The following is a 26,635-nucleotide window of genomic DNA, read 5'->3' on the forward strand; positions in this document are numbered from 1 at the left end:
AATATTTCATTACTGAGGGAATTATGACAAGGATTTAAAACAACCGGATTTTAAAGATAGAAATCACCACTGAAACCCAGATGATTGGGAAAAGGATAACTTTTTAAATTGACATTTTATGAAGCTGAGGCAATTTGATGTGGATTTCAAATGGGAGACTTCCTTACATATGGGATTAAGTGGCCAAAGACTTTGCCACCAGAAGCAAAGAGGATGACATGATAAGGATCATCAGTTTTTATTCTTAAAACAGGAAAGCAGAGAAAGGCAGTGGAATGTCTGGGAATACATTCAGACACATGAGGGGGACAGTTCTGAAATAGCCTTAAAGACTTGAAAATTTGTGAACAAATCCTGCAAACACCAAGTAACTGAATACCTGTGAGTATATCCAATGCTTAAGTAGTAGAGCTATGGCAAAGTATCAAAAATGACAGAACACACACACAAATTATTAATGTGGTAAAGAAAGGTAAGAAGTCAAAAGAGAAAGTGTGGTTACTGGCACACAAGTTTACAGGGTTGATGATTGCCGGACCAGTTAGAGAAGCGACTGAAGATGTTTGTCCCATTGGGGAGGGAGTTTAATGTTTTTTATAAACCATTTTTGTACAACAAATGTTTCAAAACACTTCACAAAGAAATGCAATAAAAATGGGGAATGCAGCCTAATTAATTTTCAACCAACTCTCTAGTTTCCCTTAATATATTGTATGGTCTGGCGGATCACTTTCTTACAGTAAATTGAACCAACTATTGCAAATATTCATAGTAATCACTTTTCACCTCCACTGTCCAAAAATTTCAGCTATCCTTTGACCTTCTTTGCTTCAAGAGGAGGTAAAATATTTATCTGCGGCTAGTTTAGTTCTGTAACATTAGGCGGACTAAAGCTGGCTTAGTGATCTGACTCCGTCCCATTAAAACAGAGTATATTTTACTACCACAAAAATGCCAGGTTATCTAGAGCACTAAGTTATTTATATGACTTTACAATACTTCCTCCCCCGAAAATTTTGATAAAAGGATTGGGAAGTTGGCAGGATTAATTCAGTGATGTTTGTTATTTCTGAACAGCTAGAAATGGTTATATTTTGATTCACTTTTGATGTTGTGAGTGAGTTCTGCTTATGCTGCTAGACAGTGTCATGCTGGCCCATTCATCCACTTTGGGGTATATTACTCTTTAGTCTAAGAGTTATGCCCATGCACAGAGAAAACAATATACGCCACACAAACATTTGGATGCAAGATCTCAGAAAAAGAAGTAGTGAGACTCCTTTTACGTTGATTATTTTCCCCATATTAATCTTTGATTACAAGCTCTGCCATTATTGAAACTACTTTTTATGCAGCAAGGAATAATGTACTCTGAACTGTACATACAAAAGACTGAATTCTGTCCTAGATTGCTGTGCACAAATATCACTGAAGCCAAAGGGAACTGTGCACCGAGCAGTCAAGATCTGAATTTGTCCCTAAAGTTGATCTTCCAATGCAAGTTTCTAATATAGTACTCCATAAAGAGACAGCTAGAATATTTCGATAAAGATAAAAATAACATTAGAATTATAGCTTCTTGTACAGTTTGAGGAATTTACACTTTTTTTTTTACTCCAGTTGAAGTCCCTTTGAAGGGGGTAGGCTCTCAAGGGGGTAGGCTCTCAAAGAATCATTTTCAATTTGAAGAATTTACTCACTCAATCTTTGTCATATATTTGTTCTGCACTCTCTTCCCCTTATGCATATCATCCCCTTTTGTTTGTGTTCTTCCACTCTCTGATCCTAAGTGAACAGCTTGTCTGCTTCCTTTCTACACTTGACCTCCACCCTTATTTCCGGTTAATCATTTCTCCCCACCAGTAAAGTGGGCTATCAAACTGACAGAGAGTAATTTAGTAAGTTTCTTTTTCCCTACAATTTAGGTTCCCACCAAAACTGACAGATGGTAGTTTAGTAAGTTTCTTTTCCCCCACAAGATAGGTTCCCACCAGAGACCAATATTGGTTACCCACTCATGTCCCAATAACTAGACGAGTTGTCATTTTAAAGTTTTTTACATTCCCAAAACTACATAACCATAGTTTGCAGCTGCTGCTATTAAATTGGACCAATGTGGCATAAGGTTACATGGTACTGCTAGCACATCAGGAAAGCCTTCTTACCAGCAGATGTTGTTTTAGGGAAATAAAATAAATGCAAACATGCTTTAGTGGAACAAATATATACAAATGCCCATCAGATGTGATGGGGAAGCATGAAAGTAAGGGAAGGAGAGGTTATGCAGTGTGCTGACCTCTCTCTCTGCATGAGTATTTGGGGCTCTGTGAGTCTTTTGAGGACTGGGCAATTGGAGCAGGTGGGCTAAGGAAGTACTGCTCTTGGAGTAGTGCTTTCCTGGGAAATCTGCTAAATTTCCAGTGGAAAACCCCTTAATAGTTTAATTCAGCTCACAGCAGCATAAATATCTGGTCTGCATCTTTACCCACTTTTTAAAAGAGTGGGCAGTGTGCAGCCAGAAGGAAACAAACACAGCATGTCCACCAACCTGGCTTCCAGAGAGCATGTGGGCTCAAGATTGTCAGTGAAGAGTCAGGCATTCTGTAATGGTATCATAAAATGCACAAGTCTGGGGCCAGTATTCCCACTTGACTCTTGGGTTCATTATCTGTCCTAGCCATGCAGCTATTAATCACTTCCAAGGGCAAAATGATCTGTTTGACTGCCCATGAGGTAGCATCAACATGGCATCTCTCTTCAGTTAACTTCCCTTTCTGCACTTTTTCTTCATACGATTTCCCACCCTCCAAAAAAGAGTGATTCGGGTAAAAATGGCATGATTATGTATCCAAATAAGAAGAACCTTCTCTAACCCTACCCTGGTTCACTAAGGCCTCAATCCAGCAGAGCACTTAAGCATATACCACCTTTGCTCCCTTTAAATAGTACCCTAAGTGATTATTGAATACAGGGACAACATTCAGACTATATATTACAATTCAATGGACGGTGGCAGAAGCTGACCCTACATCTGATCCCTCAGATTTATATCTGCTAACTTTAGTGACAAAGGTTTATATTTCTTGTTACGCCTGCAGAACCAGCACAGCTAAGAGAGAAGGAGTTAGATTGTATTTGCTGCTGTGCATCATCAACAAAATTGATTACTAAGTTCCCATCAGTGACACCAGTGCACCTTGGAGAAAACTGGGCTGCACAGGTGTCACTGAAGGCATAATTTGGCTTGTAGAAGCTTTATCACAGCTGATCATGCACAAGAAGGAATGATCCCAGCTTGAATTTTCACAGCTAGCAGTTAGGAAAACATTTTTTTTACCGCACGTGGAGCACATTGTATCTCAAAGATTTCTGTATCCAATCATGGAACCCCATGATACCATTTTAGAGTCACTTTTCAGGATATAGCTGCACTTTGAATATTTGTATAATGCATTGAACATATCATGCACTAGACAAATGCTAAGTATTGTTAAAACCCACCCCATTCATCTTGGATAGTTTCCAAAATTTCTTCAAACCAACTGTACTGGGAGATTTTGATGGACGAAAAAAAGGCTAGGGACCACTACTGATAGTGTAATATCAATTATCATACTTGCTGCTAACAGCAGACAAACAAGTATGCCTTTTTGTAGGCCTGTGCAGCAGTTTTAGCCTTAGCATGACTGAGCCAGGAAGGGTGTCTGAGCAACCACAGGAAGGGAACCTCTTACTCAGGCCTGGTCTACACTATGAGTTTAGGTCGACTTTAGCAGCGTTAAATCGAATTAAGCCTGGACACGTTCACACGACGAAGCCCTTTCTTTCGACTTAAAGGGCCCTTTTTACCGGTTTCTTTACACCACCTTCGACGAGGGGATTAGCGATAAAATCGGCCTTTGCGGGTCGGAATTGGGGTAGTGTGGATGGAATTCGACGTTATTGGCCTCCGGGAGCTATCCCACAGTGCTTCATTGTGACCGCTCTGGACAGCACTCTCAACTCAGATGCACTGACCAGGTAGACAGGAAAAGACCCGTTTGAATTTCATTTCCTGTTTGCCCAGCGTGGAGAGCACAGGTAACCACGCAGAGCTCATCAGCACAGGTAACCGTGATGGAGTCCCAGGATCGCAAAAGAGCTCCAGCATGGACCGAACGGGAGGTACGGGATCTGCTCGCCATATGGGGAGATGAATCAGTGCTAGCTGAACTCCGTTGCAGTAAAAGAAATGGCAAAGTATTAGAAAAGGTCTCCAAGGCCATGAAGGAACGAGGCCATAACAGGGACACACAGCAGTGCCGCGTGAAAATTAAGGAGCTACGGCAAGCCTACCACAAAGCCAGAGAAGCAAATGGAAGGTCCGGGGCAAAGCCGCAAACTTGCCGCTTCTACGCGGAGCTGCATGCCATTCTAGGGGGTGCAGCCACCACTACCCCAACCTTGTGCTATGACTCTGTCAATGGAGAAACACACAGGGAAGAGGGTTCGGGGAACGAGGAAGGAGGTAATATAGGTAGCTCACAGCAGCAAGGAAGCAGAGAAACCGGTTTCCCCAACAGCCAGGATATATTTGTCACCCTGGACCTGGAACCAGTAACCCCCGAACTCACCCAAGACCCTGAGGACACACAGGGGACCTCTGGTGAGTATACCTTTGTAAATATTACACATGGTTTAAAAGCAAGCGTGTTTAATGATTAATTTGCCCTGGCAATCACAGCCAATACAGCTACTGGAAAAGTCTGTTAACGTGTATGGGGATGGAGCGGAAATCCTCCAGGGACATCTCCAGAAAGCTCTCCCAAAGCCTTTGCAAAAGGTTTCTGGGGAGGGCTGCCTTATCCCGTCCGCCATGGCAGGACACTTTACCACGCCAGGCCAGTAGCACGTAGTCTGGAATCATTGCATAACAAAGCATGGCAGCGTATGGACCCGGTGTTTGCTGGCATGCAAACAACATTCATTCTTTATCTCTCTTTGTTATCCTCAGGAGAGTGATATCATTCACGGTCACCTGGTTGAAATGGGGTGATTTTATTAAGGGGACATTCAGAGGTGCCCATTCCTGCTCTTCTGAACAGAAATGTTCCCCGCTGTTAGCCACGCGGTGGGGGGAGTGGTGAAGTGATCATCCCAGAGAATTGGGTGTGTGTGTGGGGGGGTGGTTTAGTTGGGTTTGTGCTGCATGTTAACCCGGAAACCGCAGCCCCTCCTTTTACATTGAAAACCCATTTTAAATGGCCAACCCAATTCATCCTTGATATGGGAAATGAGGGCGCTGCTGTTTGAAACCATTCCCACATGTTACCATGGCTGCCTGCAAGCCGAAATCTGTTGCCTGGCACTGCGTGAGTGATCTCTCATACCAAACCGGCAGGCCCTCACTATAAGAGGAAAAATGAGACCTTGTAACGAAAGAGTGTACCCATTGTTCTCTAAAATGTGTCTTTTTTAACCACCTCTCCCTTCTCCTCCACCAGCTGCAAATGTTTCTCCTTCACAGAGGCTAGTGAACATTAGAAAGAGAAAACGGAGGACGCGGGACGATATGTTCACAGAGCTCCAGATGTCCTCCCACGCTGATAGAACACAGCAGAATGCGTGGAGGCAGTCAATGTCAGACAGGAGAAAAGCACAATATGAACGAGAGGAGAGGTGGTGGGCTGAATCGCGGGATGAAAAGAGCAAGTGGCGGGCTGAAGATGATAGGTGGCGTCAGCTTGCAGACAGAAGGCAAGAGTCAATGCTCCGTCTGCTGGAGCATCAAACTGATATGCTCCAGCGTATGGTTGAGCTGCAGGAAAGGCAGCAGGAGCAGAGACCGCCACTACAGCCCCTGTGTAACCAACAGCCCTCCTCCCCAAGTTCCATAGCCTCCTCACCCAGACGCCCAAGAACACGGTGGGGGGGCCTCCGGCCACCCAGTCACTCCACCCCAGATGATTGCCCAAGCATCAGAAGGCTGGCCTTCAATAAGAGTTAAAGTTTTAAAATGCAGTGTGTCCTTTTCCATCCCTCCTCCCCCACCCATCCCAGGCTACCTTGGCAATTATCCCCCTACTTGTGTGAGGAATTAATAAAGAATGCATGAATGTGAAATAACAATGACTTTATTGCCTCTGCAAGCGGTGCTCGAAGTGGGGAGGGGAGGGTGGGGTGGTTGGTTTACAGGGAAGTAGAGTGAACCGGGTGGGTGGGGCGGAGGGTTCATCAAGGAGAAACAAACAGAAGTTTCACACCGTAGCCTGGCCACTCACAAAACTTGTTTTCAAAGCTTCTCTGATGCGCACCGTGCCCTGCTGTGCTCCTCTAACCGCCCTGGTGTCTGGCTGCGCGTAATCAGCGGCCAGGCGAGTTGCCTCAACCTCCCACCCCGCCATAAATGTCTCCCCCTTACTCTCACAGATATTGTGGATTGCACAGCAAGCAGCAATAACAATGGGGATATTCTTTTTGCTGAGGTCTGAGCGAGTCAGTAAGCTGCGCTAGTGCGCTTTTAAACGTCCAAATGCACATTCCACCACCATTCAGCACTTGCTCAGCCTATAGTTGAACAGGTCCTGACTCCTGTCCAGGCTGCCTGTGTATGGCTTCATGAGCCATGGCATTAAGGGGTAGGCTGGGTCCCCAAGGATCACGATAGGCATTTCAACATCCCCAACGGTTACTTTCTGGTCCGGGAAGAAAGTCCCTTCCTCCAGCTTTCGAAACAGACCAGAGTGCCTGAAGACGCGAGCATCATGTACCTTTCCTGGCCATCCCACGTTGATGTTGGTGAAATGTCCCTTGTGATCCACCAGGGCTTGCAGCAGCATTGAAAAGTACTCCTTGCGGTTTATGTGCTCGATGGCTTGGTGCTCCGGTGCCAAGATAGGGATATGGATTCCGTCTATGGCCCCACCACAGTTTGGGAATCCCATTTCAGCAAAACCATCCACTATTGCCTGCACGTTGCCCAGAGTCATACCCTGGATATCACCAGGTCTTTCATTGCCCTGGCAACTTGGATCACAGTAGCCCCCACAGTAGATTTGCCCACTCCAAATTGATTCCCGACTGACCGGTAGCTGTCTGGCATTGCAAGTTTCCACAGGGCTATTGCCACTCGCTTCTCTACTGTGAGGGCTGCTCTCATCCTGGTATTCTGGTGCTTCAGGGCAGGGGAAAGCAAGTCACAAAGTTCCATGAAAGTGCCCTTACACATGTGAAAGTTTCACAGCCACTGGGAATCGTCCCACACCTGCAGCACGATGTGGTCCCACCAGTCTGTGCTTGTTTCCCATGCCCAGAATCGGCGTTCCACGGCATGAACCTGCCCCAGTAACACCATGATTTCCACATTGCTGGGGCCTGTGCCTTGTGAGAGGTCTATGTCCATGTCAATTTCCTCATCACTCTCTTCGCCGCGCTGCAATCGCCTCCTCGGCTGGTCCGGGTTTTGCCTTGGTATGTCCTGGCTCTGCATATACTCCAGGACAATGCGCGTGGTGTTCATAGTGCTCATAATTGCCGCGGTGATCTGAGCGGGCTCCATGATCACAGTGCTAGCTATGGCACCTGGTCTGAAAAAAGGCACGAAACTAGTATCTGACGGACCAGGGAAAGGAGGGAGGGCGGGCCGAGTGACGACATGACGTACAGGTACAGGGAATTAAAATCAAGAAAGGTGGCTGTGCATCAGAGAGAAACACAAACAACTGTCACACAGAATGGTCCCCCCAAAGATTAAACTGAAAACCCTGGGTTTAGCAGGACATTGATTTGACGGAGGGAGGGGGAAGCAAATGAATACAGAACAAATCTATTTTTTACATCTTAAGATGACGGTGCAGCATCTTCTGGGTGCTTGGCAGCAAATACTGGGCGCTTGGCAGTTAGTGTACTAAGACTGATAGACACATTTTTCCTGTATGATGACGATGGCCTTCAGGCCTATTGCAAGATCTGCTGCTCAGGGAAGACTCTGCTAATGTGCGATGATCCAACTTGTAATAGGATGGTTACCAGTCGTAATACATCATCTACTGCCAAAAAGCAAAAGGCAAGGGGCTGGTGCAATGCAGCCCTACGGCTGCCAGCCCCACAGCTGCCAGCACCCAGATCGCCGATCAAGGCTACCAGTCATGCTGAACCATCTACCGCCAAAAGGCGGTTAGCTGCTGCTGCTGCTGTGTAGCAATGCAGTCCCACGTCTGCCGGCACCCAGAGGACATATGGTGACGGTGAGCTGAGCTGAGCTGGCTCCATGCTTGCCGTGGTATGTTGTCTGCACAGGTAACCCAGGTAAAAAGGCACGAATCTATTGTCTGCCGTTGCTCTGACGGAGGGGGAGGGGCCTGACGACATGTACCCAGAACCTCCCGCGACACTGTTTTGCATCATTCGGGCATTGGGATCTCAACCCAGAATTCCAATGGGCGGCGGAGACTGCGGGAACTGTGGGATAGCTACCCATAGTGCAATGCTCTGGAAGTCGACGCTAGCCTCGGTACTGTGGACGCGGTCTGCCGACTAGAGCACTTAGAGGATTTTATGTGGGGACACACACAATCGGCTGTATACAACCGATTTCTATAAAACCGGCTTCTATAAATTCGACCTAATTTCGTAGTGTAGACATACCCTCAGTCTTGACCTGCCCCTGAGCCCTTCCTGTTGAAAGTGCTAAGGTCTATTTTAGGACAAAAACAAGAAGCTTATCTATATTTACCCTCTGGGATGTGTTTGTGAGGGCCTCAAGGCATGAGGACTCTGCAAGAACACATGTAGCTAATTAGTACTCTGAAGAAACCTCGTGCTTAGCCTTTTGAAATTTCTTGCCTAACAAGTTTATTTGATTGATATTTTATTGTCTGCTAACAAGGATAAATAAGGGGGTAGAAGTTTGGGCTACTTGGATCTCTTCATGGACATATCTTAAGGTCCCCACTGGCAGCCATTGAAAGGCTGCTGCTGTAGTACTTGAGAGCTGCACCAAACTTTGGTAATTATTGACAGTTGGGGGTGTTTTACTAACCTGTTGCGGATGTGTGTAAGTGCTTGAGACTAAATAAAATATGCCCTTAAGTGAGAGCACTCTTGTATTTTACTGACTGTGCCAGCCATTTATCGGTCGGAATGCCATGTTTCCATTGATTTATTTCCTGACACCACCTCACACAGAGTAAATTTACCAAGAGTTTTGGGTTGAGAGAGCCCCAGGTAACACAACCATTGCACAAAAAGGAAGTTAGGTTCCAGTATGTATGGAGAATTCTCTCAACACTAAATCTCTGTTGTAGTATTGTTGTAATGCCCACTTTGAAAACAACAACTTATGGTTGTTGGAGTCTATTCATTTAAAAAATAAAACAAAATCTCACCTGTGCAATGGCTACATTACAGTGATCTCCCCAAAGTAAATGGCCCTGGGAAAAGTAGTAGGTCCTGTGACTTGCACATCATTTTGAACTTTTTTCAAAAAGGAAATTTAATGAAAAATACAGGTTTTTTTTCATTGTTTGGAAGATATGGGATGACTCTGGAAGAGCTTAGAAGTCACATTCAGATAATTCATAAGGCTCATTTCTGCATCATCACATAGAAAAAGTGTTTACACTCTACAGACGCACAAAAAACACCAAGAAATATGTATGAGTAAACTGAGAAATTAATTGCCTAATAACATTGTCCTTCATTCCTTCCCTTCCTGCTGTATGTTATATTCTCACATGTATGTTAAGGCTGTCCAGATTGTAAAGGGTTTGGTCCAGGGATCTATTTTTTCTGTAAACTATCTAGCACAATAGTGGATGCTAAAAATATTTCTAGCAATGTTGCCTTGAGGAAAAGTGATAAGAGGTAGGTTAGATGCCATAAGTGCAACCAGAGAAACTATTCAAGGAGGAGAAGAAAGGGAAATGAAAACTGGAACTGTTGTAAGCATAGATAAGATTAGGTTTTAGCATCTGTTTGGAGATCAAGGCTTAAAATCTTTGAAATTTCCTAATAAATTAATATCTCTCTCCAGGTAAGAAGTGTTGTGCTTTGAATATTGTAACATTTAACGATGTAAGCACGTTAGACCATTTGACATTGTGTATGAAGCAAAGGAATTAATGTGAAGTCTTAAGAGATGGATTCTGCAACTGCTTAGTACAAGAAACTTCAATTGATGTCAACTAACCCTATGCCAGGGCTCTAATGAAGGGGCTTGGGGAACTGTCCCCCTGTTGCATAAAGCAGTATCTCATCCCATAACACTACATATGCTATTTTCCTTGCACATACTAGCACAGGGAAGTTTCAAATCCTCTATCTGCAAGTACTAGAGTTGAGTCAGTCCTTTTAAATTAAGTTCAAAGGGAGTTTAATTTGCACAGGTCCACAGGCTCTGAAATTTAACACTGTTCTCATTCAGACAAGCCTGGTTTTCCTATGGTCAGATCTCATTACAAACCTATGCTTTATGCATAAGAACCAGAAGTGGGACTATGCCTCAGGTTTAATGCCTCAACAGAATCTTTAAAGAAAACAACATATTTCCTCTTTTGGATATAATTATGAGCAAAAGTATGAAATAATAATGAGACAATGTTCCAAACTGGGGGAATTAATGATGATTAAAATGTTCTAGGTCCCTGCTTAGCAGAGTCAGGCACAACATCTAGGGGATTATTTTCCCCTTCCCTTCACCTCTCTGCCCTCCACCCCGTGGAAGAGACAGCTCACCTAGAATGTAGCAACTTTCTCAATAAAACCCAAACACAAATAGTTTCTTTCGAGTTAGACTGGCCACTCCTTTGGATCACCAGGGGCAGACTTTGCCAATAAGGGAAAAGGCAAAAGAGCACATGACTTCAGAATTAAAATTATGTAATAAATCCAGGCTCATACTCAAAATGACCCATGATTAGTAACTTAATAAAATTCCAGATACCCATATAGAGCAAAAAGGTAATATTGTTTCTATGTACAGTTTTAAGAACAATGAACCACTGCTGGTTTGAGGGTGACATTCAAATTTAATCCAAGAGTTTAAAGTTGTATGTGCTTCAAATCAAATATTTCAAACACAAATTGTTATTTTTAATGGTTTGTTAAGTGCTGGCAATGTGCTCAGTGCTGTCCAAGACAGATATCACGAGAGTGCTTCCCTGAAGTGCATACAGTCTAGCTTTAAAAGCTTTAGCCACAAAGTATGTGCTTGTCATACTGTTACACAGTAGGTACACATAAATACATAATAATAGTCCTGAAGAATCACCAGTGTAGTTTTTAATTTAAAAGTAAGTAAATAATTCACAATGAAAAATTTATTCAGAGAATGTAGCCCTTATCTCTATTTGTAACTATTCCACAAAGAGTTGATTTTTATGAATTTGTTCAGTATTGGAAATTGTTCTGTGAACATTATGTGTGAGATATCAGGGGGCAGCCATGTTAGTCTGTATCCACAAAAACATCAAGAAGTCTGGTGGCATCTTAAAGACTAACAGATTTATTTGGGCATAAGCTTTCGTGAGTAAAAACCTCACTTCTTCGGATGCATTTAAAAGTAGCCATACTTGAACAAAACAATTTCAGAAACAGACTCCAAAGAGAAACTGCAGAACTAAAATTCATTTGCAAGTTTAACACTATTAATTTGGGCTTGAATAGGGACTGGGAGTGGCTGGCTCACTACAAAAGCAACTTTACCTTTCCTGGAATTGACACCTCCTCGTCAATTTTTGGGAGTGAATTACATCCACCCTGATTGAATTGGCCCTGTCAACACTGTTTCTTCACTTGTGAGGTAATTCCCTTCTCTTCATGTGTCAGTATAATAATGCCTGTGTCTATAATTTTCACTCCATGCATCTAAAGAAGTGGGTTTTTTACCCACAAAAGCTTATGCCCAAATAAACCTGTTAGTCTTTAAGTGCCACCAGACTCCTTGTTGTTATTATGTGTGAGAAAATTTCAGTTTATAGGTTGCTTCCAAACTCTCTTCTCCAAGTATTCCTTTGATTGTTGGATAACAATTTGTTACATGGTATAACTTCTATTCCCTGACTGGATGATCTAACCTTTAGTAATATATTTGTTCCATAACACTGCTCTACAGCCAAAATGCTTCTGAAATAAATGTAGTCAAACTTTACTAATTCTGGGTCACTGAGAACGAAAATGATGCTTAAAATTGTTGATTGGTTCTAGTTTTCAAGATATGCTATTGGGTCAGTATACACGACCCTTGACTTGGGAATGGCATAGGATAAGTGAGTTATAAAGGGAAGGGATCTCAATTTAAACCAGAAATGACTAAAATACATCTTTGACTGGATCTAGGAATAAATCTATGACTGGGTTTGGACAGTACTTGCTTTTTAGGCAAAACAATGAATGATGCAATCTGAAGATGGTATTGCATCATACATGATATGAATTGCATCATGTTATTCCTAGAAGTCATGGATGATGCAATCATAACGAAGCTTACATCACTCTGCTGAACAAATTGCCCTATATCAGCTCTAGAAATCATACAGTGTCGTGCTCTCTTATTTGTCAGTGTTTGATTTTGCAAAGGGACACATTTCTGTTTAGCCAAAGTGAACAGAGATGCCTCGTACTTGTGTGAACAGTGCAGATAACTTCTGCTATGTTTGTGGTGAAGTGACTTTTGCATCAAAAAAGTGCAGTATAACCACTATGGTTAAGAAAGTCTATCACCTTTATTTTGGCTGCAAAATTGGAGATCAGGACAAGAGGTGGGCCCCACACATATGCTGCAACACTTGTGCAACAAATCTTCGCCAGTGGTAGAACACGAAAAGGAAATCTATGCCTTTTGCAGTGCCAATGATTTGGAGAGAGCCAATAGATCATACCAGCAATTGTTACTTCTGCATAGTGCCTCCAGCTGGGAAAGGTGTGTCAAAGAAGAAAAAGTGGACTATGCATTATCCAAACATTCCATCAGCTATACACCCAGTACCCCACGGAAAAGGACTGCCGGTTCCTGATGCACCAGAATCATTCTCACTTGAGTCAGATGAGGAAGAAGAAGAGGATGAAACTTCTGGTCCTGAACCATCAATGTCACAGGACCCACATTTTCTCCCATCCTCCTCCTCTGAACACCTCATAACACAATGTGAACTCAATGACCTTGTCAGGGATTTGGAACTACCCAAGAGTAAGGCAGAGCTGTTGGGCTCCAGACTACAGCAGTGGAATCTCCTGGCAGGTGATGTTAGGGTTTCTATGTTCTGTGACCGTCAAAAGGATCTTGTCCCATTCTTCTTCATGGAAGGTGATCTTGTAGCCTGCAACAACATCAATGGTGTGATGGCAGCCCTCAACATCGTTCACAATCCAGATGAGTGGAGACTGTTCATTGATTCATCGAAGACGAGTCTTAGAGCTGTTTTACTGCATAATGGCAATGTTTTGCCATCAATTCCAGTTAGTCATGCAGTCCATATGAAGGAAACCTATGACAACATGAAACAACTTTTGAGGTGTATAAACTATGACCAACATCAGTGGCAGCTTTGTGGCAATTTGAAGGTTGTTGCTCTCTTGCTTGGTCTGCAGACTGGATACACAAAGTACTGCTGTTTTCTCTGCGAATGGGATAGTCATGCAAGAGATACCCACTACATCAAGAAAGATTGGCCACTCCGACAGTCATTGGAGCCTGGGAGGAAATGTGTTCAGCATCCACCACTTGTTGAATCAAGGAAGATTTTGTTACCACCTTTACACATCAAGCTAGGTCTGATGAAGAACTTTGTCAAGGCCATTGACAAAACACAAGCAGCTTTCAAGTACCTCCGTGGAAAATTTCCAAGGTTAAGTGAAGGTAAGATAAAGGAAGGTGTCTTTGTTGGTCCTCAGATTCGTGAACTTCTTCGAGATGATGCATTTGACCATGCACTGAGTGGCAAGGAAAGGACGGCATTGAAAGCCTTCCAGTTAGTGTCAATAAATTTTCTCGGAAACAACAAGGCAGACAACTACAGGTTGTTGGTGGAAAACCTCCTCAAGGCATACAAAGGCCTGGGTTGCTTTCTTCCTATACAGCCACATAAATAGGAAGAAAGCAAAGAAAGAAGAAGTGGGACCGCTGAAGACTATTGCCGGAGAGGAGATTAAAGACAATCTAGGCATGGCGCAATATCTCAATGAATATTTTGCATCGGTGTTTAATGAGGCCAATGAAGGTATTAGGGATGCTAGCATCACTACAGAGGGGCATTCAGGATGGGGGATTACCGTATCCGAGGTAGAAACAAAACTTGAATGCCTTAATGGGGCTAAGTCGGGAGGACCGGACGATTTTCATCCGAGAATATTGAAGGAATTGGCGCGGGAAATAGCAGGCCCGTTAGCGATAATATTTAATGTATCTGTAAACTCGGGGGTGGTCCCGTTAGACTGGAGAATAGCTAATGTGGTTCCTATTTTCAAGAAAGGGAAAAAAAGTGATCCGGGTAACTACAGGCCTGTTAGTTTAACATCTGTAGTGTGCAAGGTGTTAGAGAAAATTCTAAAAGAGAAACTAGTTGAGGACCTGGAGGTTAGTGGCAATTGCGATAAATTACAACATGGTTTTACGAAGGGCAGATCGTGCCAAACGAATCTGATCTCCTTCTTTGAGAAAGTAACGGATTTATTAGATAAGGGAAATGCGGTGGACCTAATATACCTGGATTTCAGTAAAGCGTTTGATACTGTACCCCATGAGGAATTATTGGTTAAACTGAAAAACATGGGGATCGATATGAAGATCCAGAGGTGGATAAGGAATTGGTTAATGGGGAGAATGCAGCGGGTCGTATTAAAGGGTGAACTGTCGGGTTGGAGGGAGGTTACTAGTGGAGTGCCTCAAGGTTCGGTTTTGGGACCCATTTTATTTAATTTATTTATAACTGACCTCGGGACCGATTGCAGGAGTGGGCTGATAAAGTTTGCGGATGATACGAAGGTGGGAGGCGTTGTAAATTCGGAGGAGGATAGGGATATCCTGCAGGGAGACTTGAATGAGCTTGTGAATTGGAGTATCAGGAATAGGATGAAATTTAATAGTAAAAAGTGTAAGGTGATGCATTTGGGGATGACTAATAAAAATTTTAGTTACAAGATGGGGACGCATTGGTTAGAAGTAACGGAAGAGGAGAAGGACCTAGGGGTCCTGGTAGACCGCAGGATGACTATGAGTCGACAATGCGACGTGGCGGTGAAAAAAGCCAATGCTGTCTTGGGATGCATTAGGCGAGGTATATCTAGTAGGGATAAGGAGGTCCTGCTACCGTTGTACAAGGCGCTGGTGAGACCTCATTTGGAGTACTGTGTGCAGTTCTGGTCTCCCATGTTTAAAAAAGATGAACTTAAACTGGAACGGGTGCAGAGAAGGGCCACTAGGATGATCAGAGGAATGGAAAACCTGTCGTATGAAAAGAGACTAGAGGAGCTTGGGTTGTTTAGTCTGACAAAGCGAAGGCTGAGGGGGGATATGATTGCTATCTTTAACTATATTAGAGGGATTAATACGAGGGAGGGAGAAGAATTATTCCAGCTTAGTACTAATGTGGATACGAGAACGAATGGATATAAACTGGCCGTGGGGAGGTTCAGGCTTGAAATTAGACGCAGGTTTCTGACCGTCAGAGGGGTGAAATATTGGAACGGCCTTCCGAGGGAAACGGTGGGGGCGACGGACCTGTCTGGTTTTAAGATTAAGTTAGATAAATTTATGGAGGGAATGGTTTAATGGTAAAACATAGTAGTCAAGGAAAACCAAGAAATGGTAGGTAAATTGTATAATGGCCGACAGGGGTCAGGCTGGAGACTCTTGCCTATATGCTCGGGGTCTTACTGATCGCCATATTTGGGGTCGGGAAGGAATTTTCCTCCAGGGCAGATTGGCTGAGCCTCTGGAGGTTTTTCGCCTTCCTCCGCAGCATGGGGCAGGGATCTCTAGCAGGAGGGTTTCTGCCAATTGAAGTCACCTAAAACAGGATTGGGGACTTCAACAGCAGAGTCCAGGGAAGGGGTAGGGACGGTTTTATGGCCTGCAGCATGCAGGGGGTCAGACCAGATGATCATAATGGTCCCTTCTGACCTTAAAGTCTATGAGTCTATGAGTCTATGAGTCACTAAAGATACATTTTTTGCACTCTCATCTAGATTTTTTTCCACCCAACTGCGGAGCAGTGAGCGTGCACGGCGAGCGATTTCACCAGGATATTGCAACAATGGAGAAACGCTATCAGGGCAAATGGAGCCCATGAATGCTTGCAGACTATTGCTGGACAGTGACAAGAGATGCTCCATTTAATGAATACAAGAGACAAGCCAAGAAGCGCCGAGTAGACACTGAATAGGACTAAACTATGCACATAATAGTTTTTTGCCTTTTGTTTCATAATACATTTTATTTATATAACCCTTTTGCTGATTTTTAAAGTGTTACATAAACAGGACAGGTGAAATATTATCATGTAAAGCAACAATAAACACATGAAAAGACCTAGATTTACAATTTATGATTAAAACTCTACTATCTACAGAATATACATAGACATAAAATGAAAAAACTTAAATATCTTAGAAACAGTAGTCAATCAGTTGTTTTAATTGTCGTATTTGAATTCAGCACATCAAAATACATAATAAATAGCACATTTTATCTCTGAAGCAGATGACTTCTCAAAAATTGTAGACCAGTGTAATTAAATGAGTCTCCCATATGGGTCCAAAATTTGCTTTTTGGTTTAACTTTAATATGAAAAAAATGCCTCTAGCACAAACATTAATAAAAAGCGAATGAAAAGAGATATAATCATACCTAAGCAAAATTATTTTAGATAGTCATCAATATGTCTGCAAGCAAATGAATTACCCTGATGACAACTAGGTGCTGCTGTGATGGGAAGTTTGGAAAGACATAACAATAGTGATATCACATATTTATGTTTTGCCTTTAATCCTGAAAGATCATAAAGCACATCAAACTATGGACTGTATAGTACAACTTCACTTATCCAAAGGCCTTGGGCAGATATACAAATATTTCAAGTAACAGAGGTCAGATAATAAAGGGATCTAGTTCTGCAAATACCAAACCCAAGATTCAAGGGGTGAGATTCTATGTTTTTTCTGTAAGAGGTTCAGTCCAGAACTCACAGTGCAGGAGGGGAAGTGAAGGTGTTTTTAAATCATCTATGTACTTCCCCTTCTGGGCTGCTTTAAGGACCTTGGGTGCTGCATAAATTAAAGCAGCCTGGCCCTGGCTACGGAGATCTTTACAGCACAGGGGCAAAACAGTGCAGTTTCCCCAACCTGATTATTGGAAATGGCTGAACTGTTTTAGCTGAAACTTTCAAAAATAAAAAATATAATCTCAGGAAGACACCTAGCATGGAATATTCCAGCCTGAACAGATAAAGTCTGGCAAATTTATAAACAGGCTTGGAAGGATTAGATTTTTATTCGTAAATGTCAGTAAACATCAGTTTCACCATACACAAAAACCAACAAAAAACATTTCTATAGATAATCATTGAAATTTACAGATAGGCCAAGTAAGAAAAAAAGATTATTGAGAACTAGCTATATTTTGACTTAAAGATATTTACTTTGTATATTTTGATATGTGATGTTGTCAATTTGCATCTTAAAGAGAACTAAATTTAAAACTTTTTGAATCAACGTCTATTGTCATGAAGTAATTATTGCCTGACCTCCCCATAATTTTCCACAACTGTGAACATTAAATATATATATATATATAAAAATTGAAAAAGATTAAAAACAAACATTGATATTATCTTTCAAAATTACACACACACACACAAATTTTGCCAAGTCTACTTATAAGCAACTGAAAACAGGAGCTTATAAGAAAGAATAGTTGGGCAGTCTTTACTATATGTGGCACTAACAGCTCCAACTAAAATACATAAAAAATACATATGTTCATCAGTCAGAACACTAATACATACAACGATAAGCATTATCAAAGACAGGAAACTGAAAAAAGCATGTGCCAACTATTCTCAGGTACTATAATTTAGAAAAAAAATATGATGAAATAAAATCCTGCTTTCATTGCCCTCCTCTTCTGGTCACATTAGGGTCATTTATGTATAGTGCAATATTATGCCAAAGTGGTAAGTAATATAAAACTAAATGATGCACACAGGGCCAATTTCATCCCCAGGACAAATGGATAGAGCTACCATTAACTACGAGATTGTGATTCCTTGGCTTATAGTGGGCTGAATTTAGTCCTGTGTGTATACCCCATTTAGAGAAGGATGAAGAAATAGAAATTAAAGTGAGTTAGATGGTTTTTACCAACTACACTTCAGAACATTTCATTCAGTGTTTGAAGAAAACAATGACAGTATAGGATTTTAAGTTTAGGAACAGTAGTTATTTTAGGATTACTTCCCTTGGTGTGAAGTATTTTTGCATTACTCAGAGATAATAAAGAAATCATACCACAATAGTTCTCCAGCTTTTCCAATTTCTTAGGTGACACTGACATGTGAAGGGTTTAATTTAGAGCCCAAACATAAGCATTATAAAAAGACAGTTCACAGTGAGGATATGTTACTGCATTCAGAGGCTGTTTGAATGCCTGCTACTTTCTTGGGAGTAGATTTATGGTAACATGATAATAGGTTTCCCTCAATGCAGCATGGTAAAGAGGTGTGTGTGAAAGTGAAAGCTCATATTCTCTTTGGAGCAAGAGCAGGACAGGATAACACCACCATACTCAAAGCCAGCAAAGAAAAGACACTCATCTGAGGCTGCTTGTTATAGTGTCATTGATAATAATATTTATGTGTACTTCAAAGACCTTGGAATGATTTTCTTCCTTTTTTTTGTTTTGTTAAAGACATAGTAACAAAATAGCATTTTACTGCTGGACCTTTGTATAGAAAAGATTTGATTCTTATTTTTCCGTTGCAATAAGAAAATATTTCTAAATTGAGTAGTACTTTGTACCTCTGATTGCAGCAATCTCGTTTCATTTATGTACAAGCATTTGGAGTATGAGCTGAAAAGCTCACAGAAAAAAATGTCATCTGAAGCTAGATTCTAATCTCAGTTATATCAGTGTAGAATACCAAATTCAGTGATGAATCCTGGTCAAGTACCACCTGAGGCACGTTGTACATATGCTAAGAAGAAGCAAAGCAGAATTTGGCTTCATATTTTAGGTGGAGCGGGTAGCAACAGCAATTGCTAAGGTTGAGTGACATTTTCCATTTTTAGACCCTGTATAATCTTGCTTTTAACTTTGCCAAACTTTAACCAACTAGGCTGAAATTTTTCATGGTGGGTATTTGCCTATACACATCTACCCCAATGTAATGCTGTCCTTGGGAGCCAAAAAATCTTACTGCGTTATAGGTGAAACCGCGTTATATCGAATTTGCTTTGATCCGTCAGAGTGTGCAGCCCTGCCCCTCCGGAGCACTGCTTTACCGCGTTATATCCGAATTCATGTTATATCGGGTCACGTTATATCAGGGTAGAGGTGTATTGTACATAATATAGGCAAACACCCACCATGAAAAATTATGCATCCGTGCTTTGGTAGAGAGTCGTCCTGGGTCCTGAGAGGTACCTTGTGCTGTCCCAGTGAAAAATCCATCCAAATATGGCTGAGTGTAAAGCTTCTGGGAAAAAAAAATCACTCTTTGCACATGCTTAGCAAAGGCTTGCTGGAGTTTGACACAACACATTCTTAATTGTCCACAATAACACCAAGATCTCTTTTTTGAGTGGTAACAGCTAATTTAGAACCCATCATTTTGTATGTATAATTGGAATTATTCTTCCTCCTAATGTGCATTACTTTGCACTTATTAACATTGAATTTCATCCACTATTCTGTTGCCCAATCACCCAGTTTCGTGAGATCCCTTTGTAACTCTTCAGTCAGCTTTGGAATTAACCATCTTGAGTAATTTTGTATCATTTGCAAACTTTGCTACTTTACTAGTCAGCCTTTTTCCAGATCACTTATGAATATGTTGGACAGCACAGGTCCCAGGACAGATGTTTGGGGGACCTCGCTATTTAGCTCTTCTTACAGTGAAAGCTGACTGTGTATTTCTACCCTTTATTTTCTATCTTTTAACCACTTGCTGATCCATGAGAGGATCTTCTCTTTCATCTCATGCTTATTTTGCTTAAGACCCTTTGGTGTGAGACCAACTACACTAAAGCAGCTGGATCACCCTTGTCCATATGCTTATTTGGGGTCCCTCAAAGAATTCTAATAGGTTAGTGAGCAGGGCTGGCTCCAGCATTTCTGCCGCCCCAAGCAAAAAAAAAAAAGCTGCGATCCGATCGGCGGCAGCAATTGGAAAAAAAAAAGCCGCAATCGGTGGCGGCAGTTCAGCGGCAGGTCCTTCGCTCCTAGAGGGAGTGAGGGACCTGCTGCCCCCGAATTGCCGCAGGTGCCGCCCCTCTCCCTTGGCCGCCCCAAGCACCTGCTTGTTAAGCTGGTGCCTGGAGCTGGCCCTGTTAGTGAGGCATGATTTCCTTTTACAAAAGCCATGTTGACTCTTCCCTAACATACTGTACTTATCTATCTGTCTGATAATTCTGTTCTTTACTATGGTTTCAACCAATTTGTCAGGTATTGAAGTTAGGCTTATCAGGATCACCTCTGGAGCCTTTTTTAAAAATTGATATTACATTAGCTATCTTCCAGTGATCTGTTACAGAGGTTGATTTAAGTGATATGTTAGATACCAAAGTGAATAGTTCTGCAATTTCATATTTGAGTTCCTTCAGAACAATTGGTGAATAGCATCTAGTCCTGGTGACTTATTTCTGTTTAATTTATGAATTTGTTCCTAAACCTCCTCTACTGACACCTCAGTCTGGGACAGTTCCTCAGATTTCTCACCTAAAAAACAATGGCTCTGGTGTATGAATTTCCCGCATATTTTCGGCAGCGAAGACCAATGCAAAGCATTCATTTAGCTTCTCTGCATCCTTCAAACAAAGATATGGAGATTGTCACACATAGGTAACTTGGATAGAAAAATGTGGATAATGAACTATTTCCTATATTCTCCATAAAGTCTTTAACAAACAAATGCAAATATTTCAAAGTGGTCATTTTAACTTATTGATGGGGTCATTGTTTATCCCTGTTTCTATGGTAACAGTACCACCTGACAGCTTCACATCTACCTCATCCTAAAGTGGACATAATACACTTTTAAATGATGTATGATGCATGTTTGTGTAGACAGTTGTCTAAATCGGTGGTGTCTGACACCTGCCTGCTTATTGAACCTGGTACAATTCCTTAGTATGAATAAGTTTTCATCCTAAGTTAAAGTCTGATTCTACAAGTTGCAGCACACTCAAGTCCTAATGGAATCAAAGGGTGCTCAGCACTGCACAAGATTGGGCCCATATAATTAATTTATCAGCTCTGATTTCTCACTGTTAGTGACATTTGAGACAAGAGAAGCTGAGCAAGATGGGACTCACCTTAGTAGGGATTTTCAAATCTGAAGTTGTTGGACTAAATGACAGTGATGGGGGTGCTATTGCAAGTATAGCTTTGCTGAATAAGTGTCATTGTGTAATAGCAGTAGCTGACTGCAAAAGGAAAATATCAGTGGTTACAGAGAAATGAATGAGAAAAGCTAACATTCCAGGGTATTTGGATAAGCTCTCCTTTGTAATAGTTTTAGGGGATTTTATCTTATATGTCCTGCATTTAATAAATAAGCAGAAAACTGAAAGCAACAAAAGAACTGTAGCTACAGTTACACACACCACCTTCCTCTCATAAGAACATAAGGGGGAGGTCCCAGATGACTGGAAAAAGGCTAATGTAGTGCCCATCTTTAAAAAAGGGAAGAAGGAGGATCCGGGGAACTACAGGCCAGTCAGCCTCACCTCAGTCCCTGGAAAAATCATGGAGCAGGTCCTCAAGGAATCAATTATGAAACATTTAGAGGAGAGGAAAGTGATCAGGAACAGTCAGCATGGATTCACGAAGGGGAAGTCGTGCCTGACTAACCTAATTGCCTTCTATGATGAGATAACTGGCTCTGTGGATGAGGGGAAAGCAGTGGATGTGTTATTTCTTGACTTTAGCAAAGCTTTTGATACTGTCTCCCACAGTATTCTTGCCACCAAGTTAAAGAAGTATGGGCTGGATGAATGGACTGTAAGGTGGATAGAAAGCTGGCTAGATCGTCGGGCTCAACGGGTAGTGATCAATGGCTCCATGTCTAGTTGGCAGCCGGTTTCAAGTGGAGTGCCCCAAGGGTCGGTCCTGGGGCCGGTTTTGTTTAATATCTTTATTAATGATCTGGAGGATGGTGTGGACTGCACTCTCAGCAAGTTTGCAGATGACACTAAACTAGGAGGCGTGGTAGATACACTAGAGGGTAGGGATCGGATACAGAGGGACCTAGACAAATTAGAGGATTGGGCAGAAAAAAACCTGATGAGGTTCAACAAGGACAAGTGCAGAGTCCTGCACTTAGGACGGAAGAATGCCATGCACTGCTACAGACTAGGGACCGAATGGCTAGATAGCAGTTCTGCTGAAAAGGACCTAGGGGTCACAGTGGACGAGAAGCTGGATATGAGTCAACAGTGTGCTCTTGTTGACAAGAAGGCTAACGGCATTTTGGGCTGTATAAGTAGGGGCATTGCCAGCAGATCGAGGAACGTGATCGTTCCCCTTTATTCGACATTGGTGAGGCCTCATCTGGAATACTGTGTCCAGTTTTGGGCCCCACACTACAAGAAGGATGTGGAAAAATTGGAAAGAGTCCAGCGGAGGGCAACAAAAATGATTAGGGGTCTGGAGCACATGACTTATGAGGAGAGGCTGAGAGAACTGGGATTGTTTAGTCTCCAGAAGAGAAGAATGAGGGGGGATTTGATAGCAGCCTTCAACTACCTGAATGGGGGTTCCAAAGAGGATGGAGCTCGGCTGTTCTCAGTGGTGGCAGATGACAGAACAAGGAGCAATGGTCTCAAGTTGCAGTGGGGGAGGTCCAGGTTGGATATCAGGAAAAACTATTTCACTAGGAGGGTGGTGAAACACTGGAATGCGTTACCTAGGGAGGTGGTGGAGTCTCCTTCCTTGGAGGTTTTTAAGGCCCGGCTTGACAAAGCCCTGGCTGGGATGATTTAGCTGGGAATTGGTCCTGCTTTGAGCAGGGGGTTGGACTAGATGACCTCTTGAGGTCCCTTCCAACTCTGATATTCTATGATTCTATGATAAGAATGGCCATACTGAGCCAGACCAAAGGTCTATCTAGCCCAGTATCCTGTTTTCCGACAGTGGCCAATGCCAGGTGCCCCAGAGGGAATGAATAGTATGGGTCATCATCAAGTGATCCAGCCCCTGTCGCCCATTCACAGCTTCTGGCAAACAGAGGCTAGGGACACCATTCCTGCCCATCCTGACTAATAGCCATTCATGGACCTATCCTCCTCACATTTCACAGACATGTGAGCACAGCCCTTTCTTCTCCATTCACTGAGCACATGTGCACATGCACTCACCCTTTCTCTTCTTTCACATTTCCTCACCCTTCAGACTCTCCTCCTTTCCTCTTATTCTCTTGTCACACTTTTCCCCTCGCTTTAGTTTTAAACACACATTATCTTTTGTTCTTCTTTCACACTCTCCTTCTCTCCTTTTCCAATTCCCCTACTATCAAACCAATTCACTGTCTCTCTCCTTTCACACACTCTTTACTCTCCTTACCTTTCTCACTCCTCTTCCATCCCCTTGCATGCTTCATCCCTCTCTTTCTCCATCCCTCTCTAGAGAAGTGGGGATTAGTAGCCCCCAGTAGAACCTGGAGTCATGTCTCAATGGAAAGGAGACTACGGGTTCTGCCTGGTATTACATCCTCCATGTGTGAACAGGTGAGGGGAGACAGAGCACTGGGCACTAGAGGGTGGAGCACTGTTGAGGGTGGAGCACGGGGTGGGGTGATGGAAAGAAAAGAGACAGATCCGTTACTGCTGATGCTGCTGCCAGATCTCTATGGCACCCTGCTACTAATTGCATCTACCATATTAGAGGCAGCAGCTTGATCTGCTCATTGCCATCTCATCTGCTGAGCCTGGGTCCAAGGCCACATTCCATGTGGTGTATGAAAATCAAGAAATCCTTATCCAAAACATTCTATAAGTTTGCCTCACCCAATCAGGATGACAGTTAAGCAGTCAGTATTTAAAAGATCATTGCCAGTATCAAGTTTAATCAGGTCAAACAATGAGTTAAAAGTAGCGTTAGATGCTGCACCTGCTTCTGCGACCCCTTGCCTCATGTCATAGTTTCACAAACACATTTTCTTAGTTTTGCTTTCTCCCTTCTGCTGTGTGTGACCCATACAAACATAAGGAGGAAGAGAACTCACTGATAAGGGAAAGAGTAGAACTGACTAGACACAAAGTGCTCTCAAATGGCAGAAGCAATTAACCTGAAAAAAAAAAATAGAATTTTTCCTCTTATCTCATTCAGGAACAGTAACCTTAGGAATTGCTTTATAACAAAAGGAAATAAAAGATGTTCAGAAAGAAGAGAGTTATTTAAGGTGGATGGTGCCCCTTTAATGTTTTGATAAAATGAAACATAAATGCTTCCTTGAAATTAAAATTGCAGGAAATGTTTCACAATTTAAAAAAATATATATGTCTATATGGCTCTTTCATCATTTTTTAATGAAGTTGCCATTTATGTTATGGTTATTTCACTTCAGGGTCACCATGTTGTCCTTAATACTTAAGCAATGCCAATATCTGAATGAGTTGGTATTGTCTTTAAAGGAAATTTCTTTCCTTGATTTATCCACCTCTTTCTGTATCCCAACAAGCAAATAACCTCATGATTTGCCCCAAAACATAAATCACCATCAATTCTTTTAACAGCAACTGTAAATGCAAAACAAAAGCCAATATGCCTAAATAACATTTATCATCAATAGATGTCCCTTGAGTAATAGTTCAAGCTACTCCTGAGCTCTCAAGCAATTGAAAGTTTCTCTTCCAAACTATTTTTCATTTGACACTGCTTTTTTGGGCTCCATGAGCACTATTATATGCCAACCACTATTGGATTTTTTTAAACCAACCAACCAAACAAGCATGTTAAGTCTGCACTGGTTTGTATTTACATGATCACAGTTAAGGTCAAATTGCCCCATTATGTAAAAATTCCTAGCCATAGCCTTCTCCAAGAATTGCAGGCTTTAGGATATACTTCCCTAGTTTATAGTGCAGTGAAATCTGATTTATGAGACTACTCAAGGGACCAACAAGAAGCAGTTGATTACTAAAGGTTGCCTTCTTATATTGGTGGAGAAAAATGTACTCAGTACATTTGTAGATTGTTTGGGGCAGTCTCTGAAGACATGGGGTTGCAAAATAAGTTTGGTTTGTAGTACTGATTTTGCAAAATTTCTGTTTGTGGTGAGTTATGTGCATTGACTGTGCATGGAATTCTTCATGCATTGCAAAAAAACAAACATCATCATCATCATCATCATCAAAAGATGTCCAGCTGTATAGAGTGATGGGGTTGAGTCAATTAATAAAATAATCATTACAAAAATGCAGGCAAACCAGTAAAGAGCTGCAACATTTTCTACAGTATATTAGTAGTTTAGAATCACTCTAAACATACTTTGTAATGTCCCCCCTGGAGACTATTCATGTCACCTCTGTCCTTAAATCCATGAAAGTCTATTTCTCATACACACATTGTTTTCCAGTGTTCTTCCAAGTTTCAGACCTACTGCAATCTCTTCTCTAACCCTATTTCATTACATTTTGTAAACCTCTTGCCTTCAATAACTGCAAATGAAACTCTGGCACAATGTCTCCCTCTAGGCCATAGACATTTTCCAAGTTCCCATAATTCAATGTTACAGCTGAATAAAAGACAGACTTGTTTCTCTTCCATCTGTGCAGTAAAAATAATAGATCAGCTAACATACAATACAATATACTTACTGTATAAGAAAGCATGGATACTTTCACTTACCAGCAGCTACTTAATTGTCCAGAGTTTGGAGATCTGTGTCATTTTGCAATACTTGTTGTGTTATATAAAACACCACTTCCTGTTTGGCTCTAAACCACGAGTTTCCTGTCTTCAGGGTGTAGAGCCTAGAAACACACTTGAGGTTCCAGTGGTTTTATGTTAGTACAAGAAAGCACAACATATGATAAACTTAGCCATGTAGAAATTATCTTTGGGGGAGGGGGAGGAATGCCTTTTCAATTGAATGTGTTTATGTATAGTTGCTATATGAAACTCAGTTAAACACAGCAACCACAAATACCCACTAAGACTTTCACTTTCTTATGAGAAAAACAACAAAATGGATTTATATCTCCTATCCAAACTGAATAGAATATGCATTTGACATCTTAAATTAAAATTGCATACTGGCAAATACTTTGTATACTTGATTGTTAATTCATGAGCAAATAAACCACAGGTATCTCTGTCATATTATTAGTTTCTATATCCTAGTATAGCTACAGTAACTAGCAACACAATGCTTCAAACATTTGCCATATACATTTGTAATTTAATACGATGCCCAGACCAACCCTAAGAAACTGCACATTACTA

The 26,635-nt window shown here is 41.9% G+C and overlaps 1 protein-coding gene across 1 annotated transcript in view; it reads right to left on the reverse strand.

Moving 5' to 3' along the window:
• Positions 1-26,065, reverse strand: part of NDST4 (N-deacetylase and N-sulfotransferase 4) — a 257,495-nt gene extending 231,430 nt beyond the window's left edge. The window contains exon 1 of the mRNA XM_034772200.1: positions 26,039-26,065. The gene's annotated coding sequence lies outside the window, so the exon portion shown is untranslated. The remainder of the gene's footprint in view (positions 1-26,038) is intronic.
• Between the last annotated feature and the right edge of the window lie 570 nt (positions 26,066-26,635).

This window comes from Trachemys scripta, chromosome 5 (genome assembly GCF_013100865.1).
Source record: "Trachemys scripta elegans isolate TJP31775 chromosome 5, CAS_Tse_1.0, whole genome shotgun sequence".
Classification (NCBI taxonomy): domain Eukaryota; kingdom Metazoa; phylum Chordata; order Testudines; family Emydidae; genus Trachemys; species Trachemys scripta.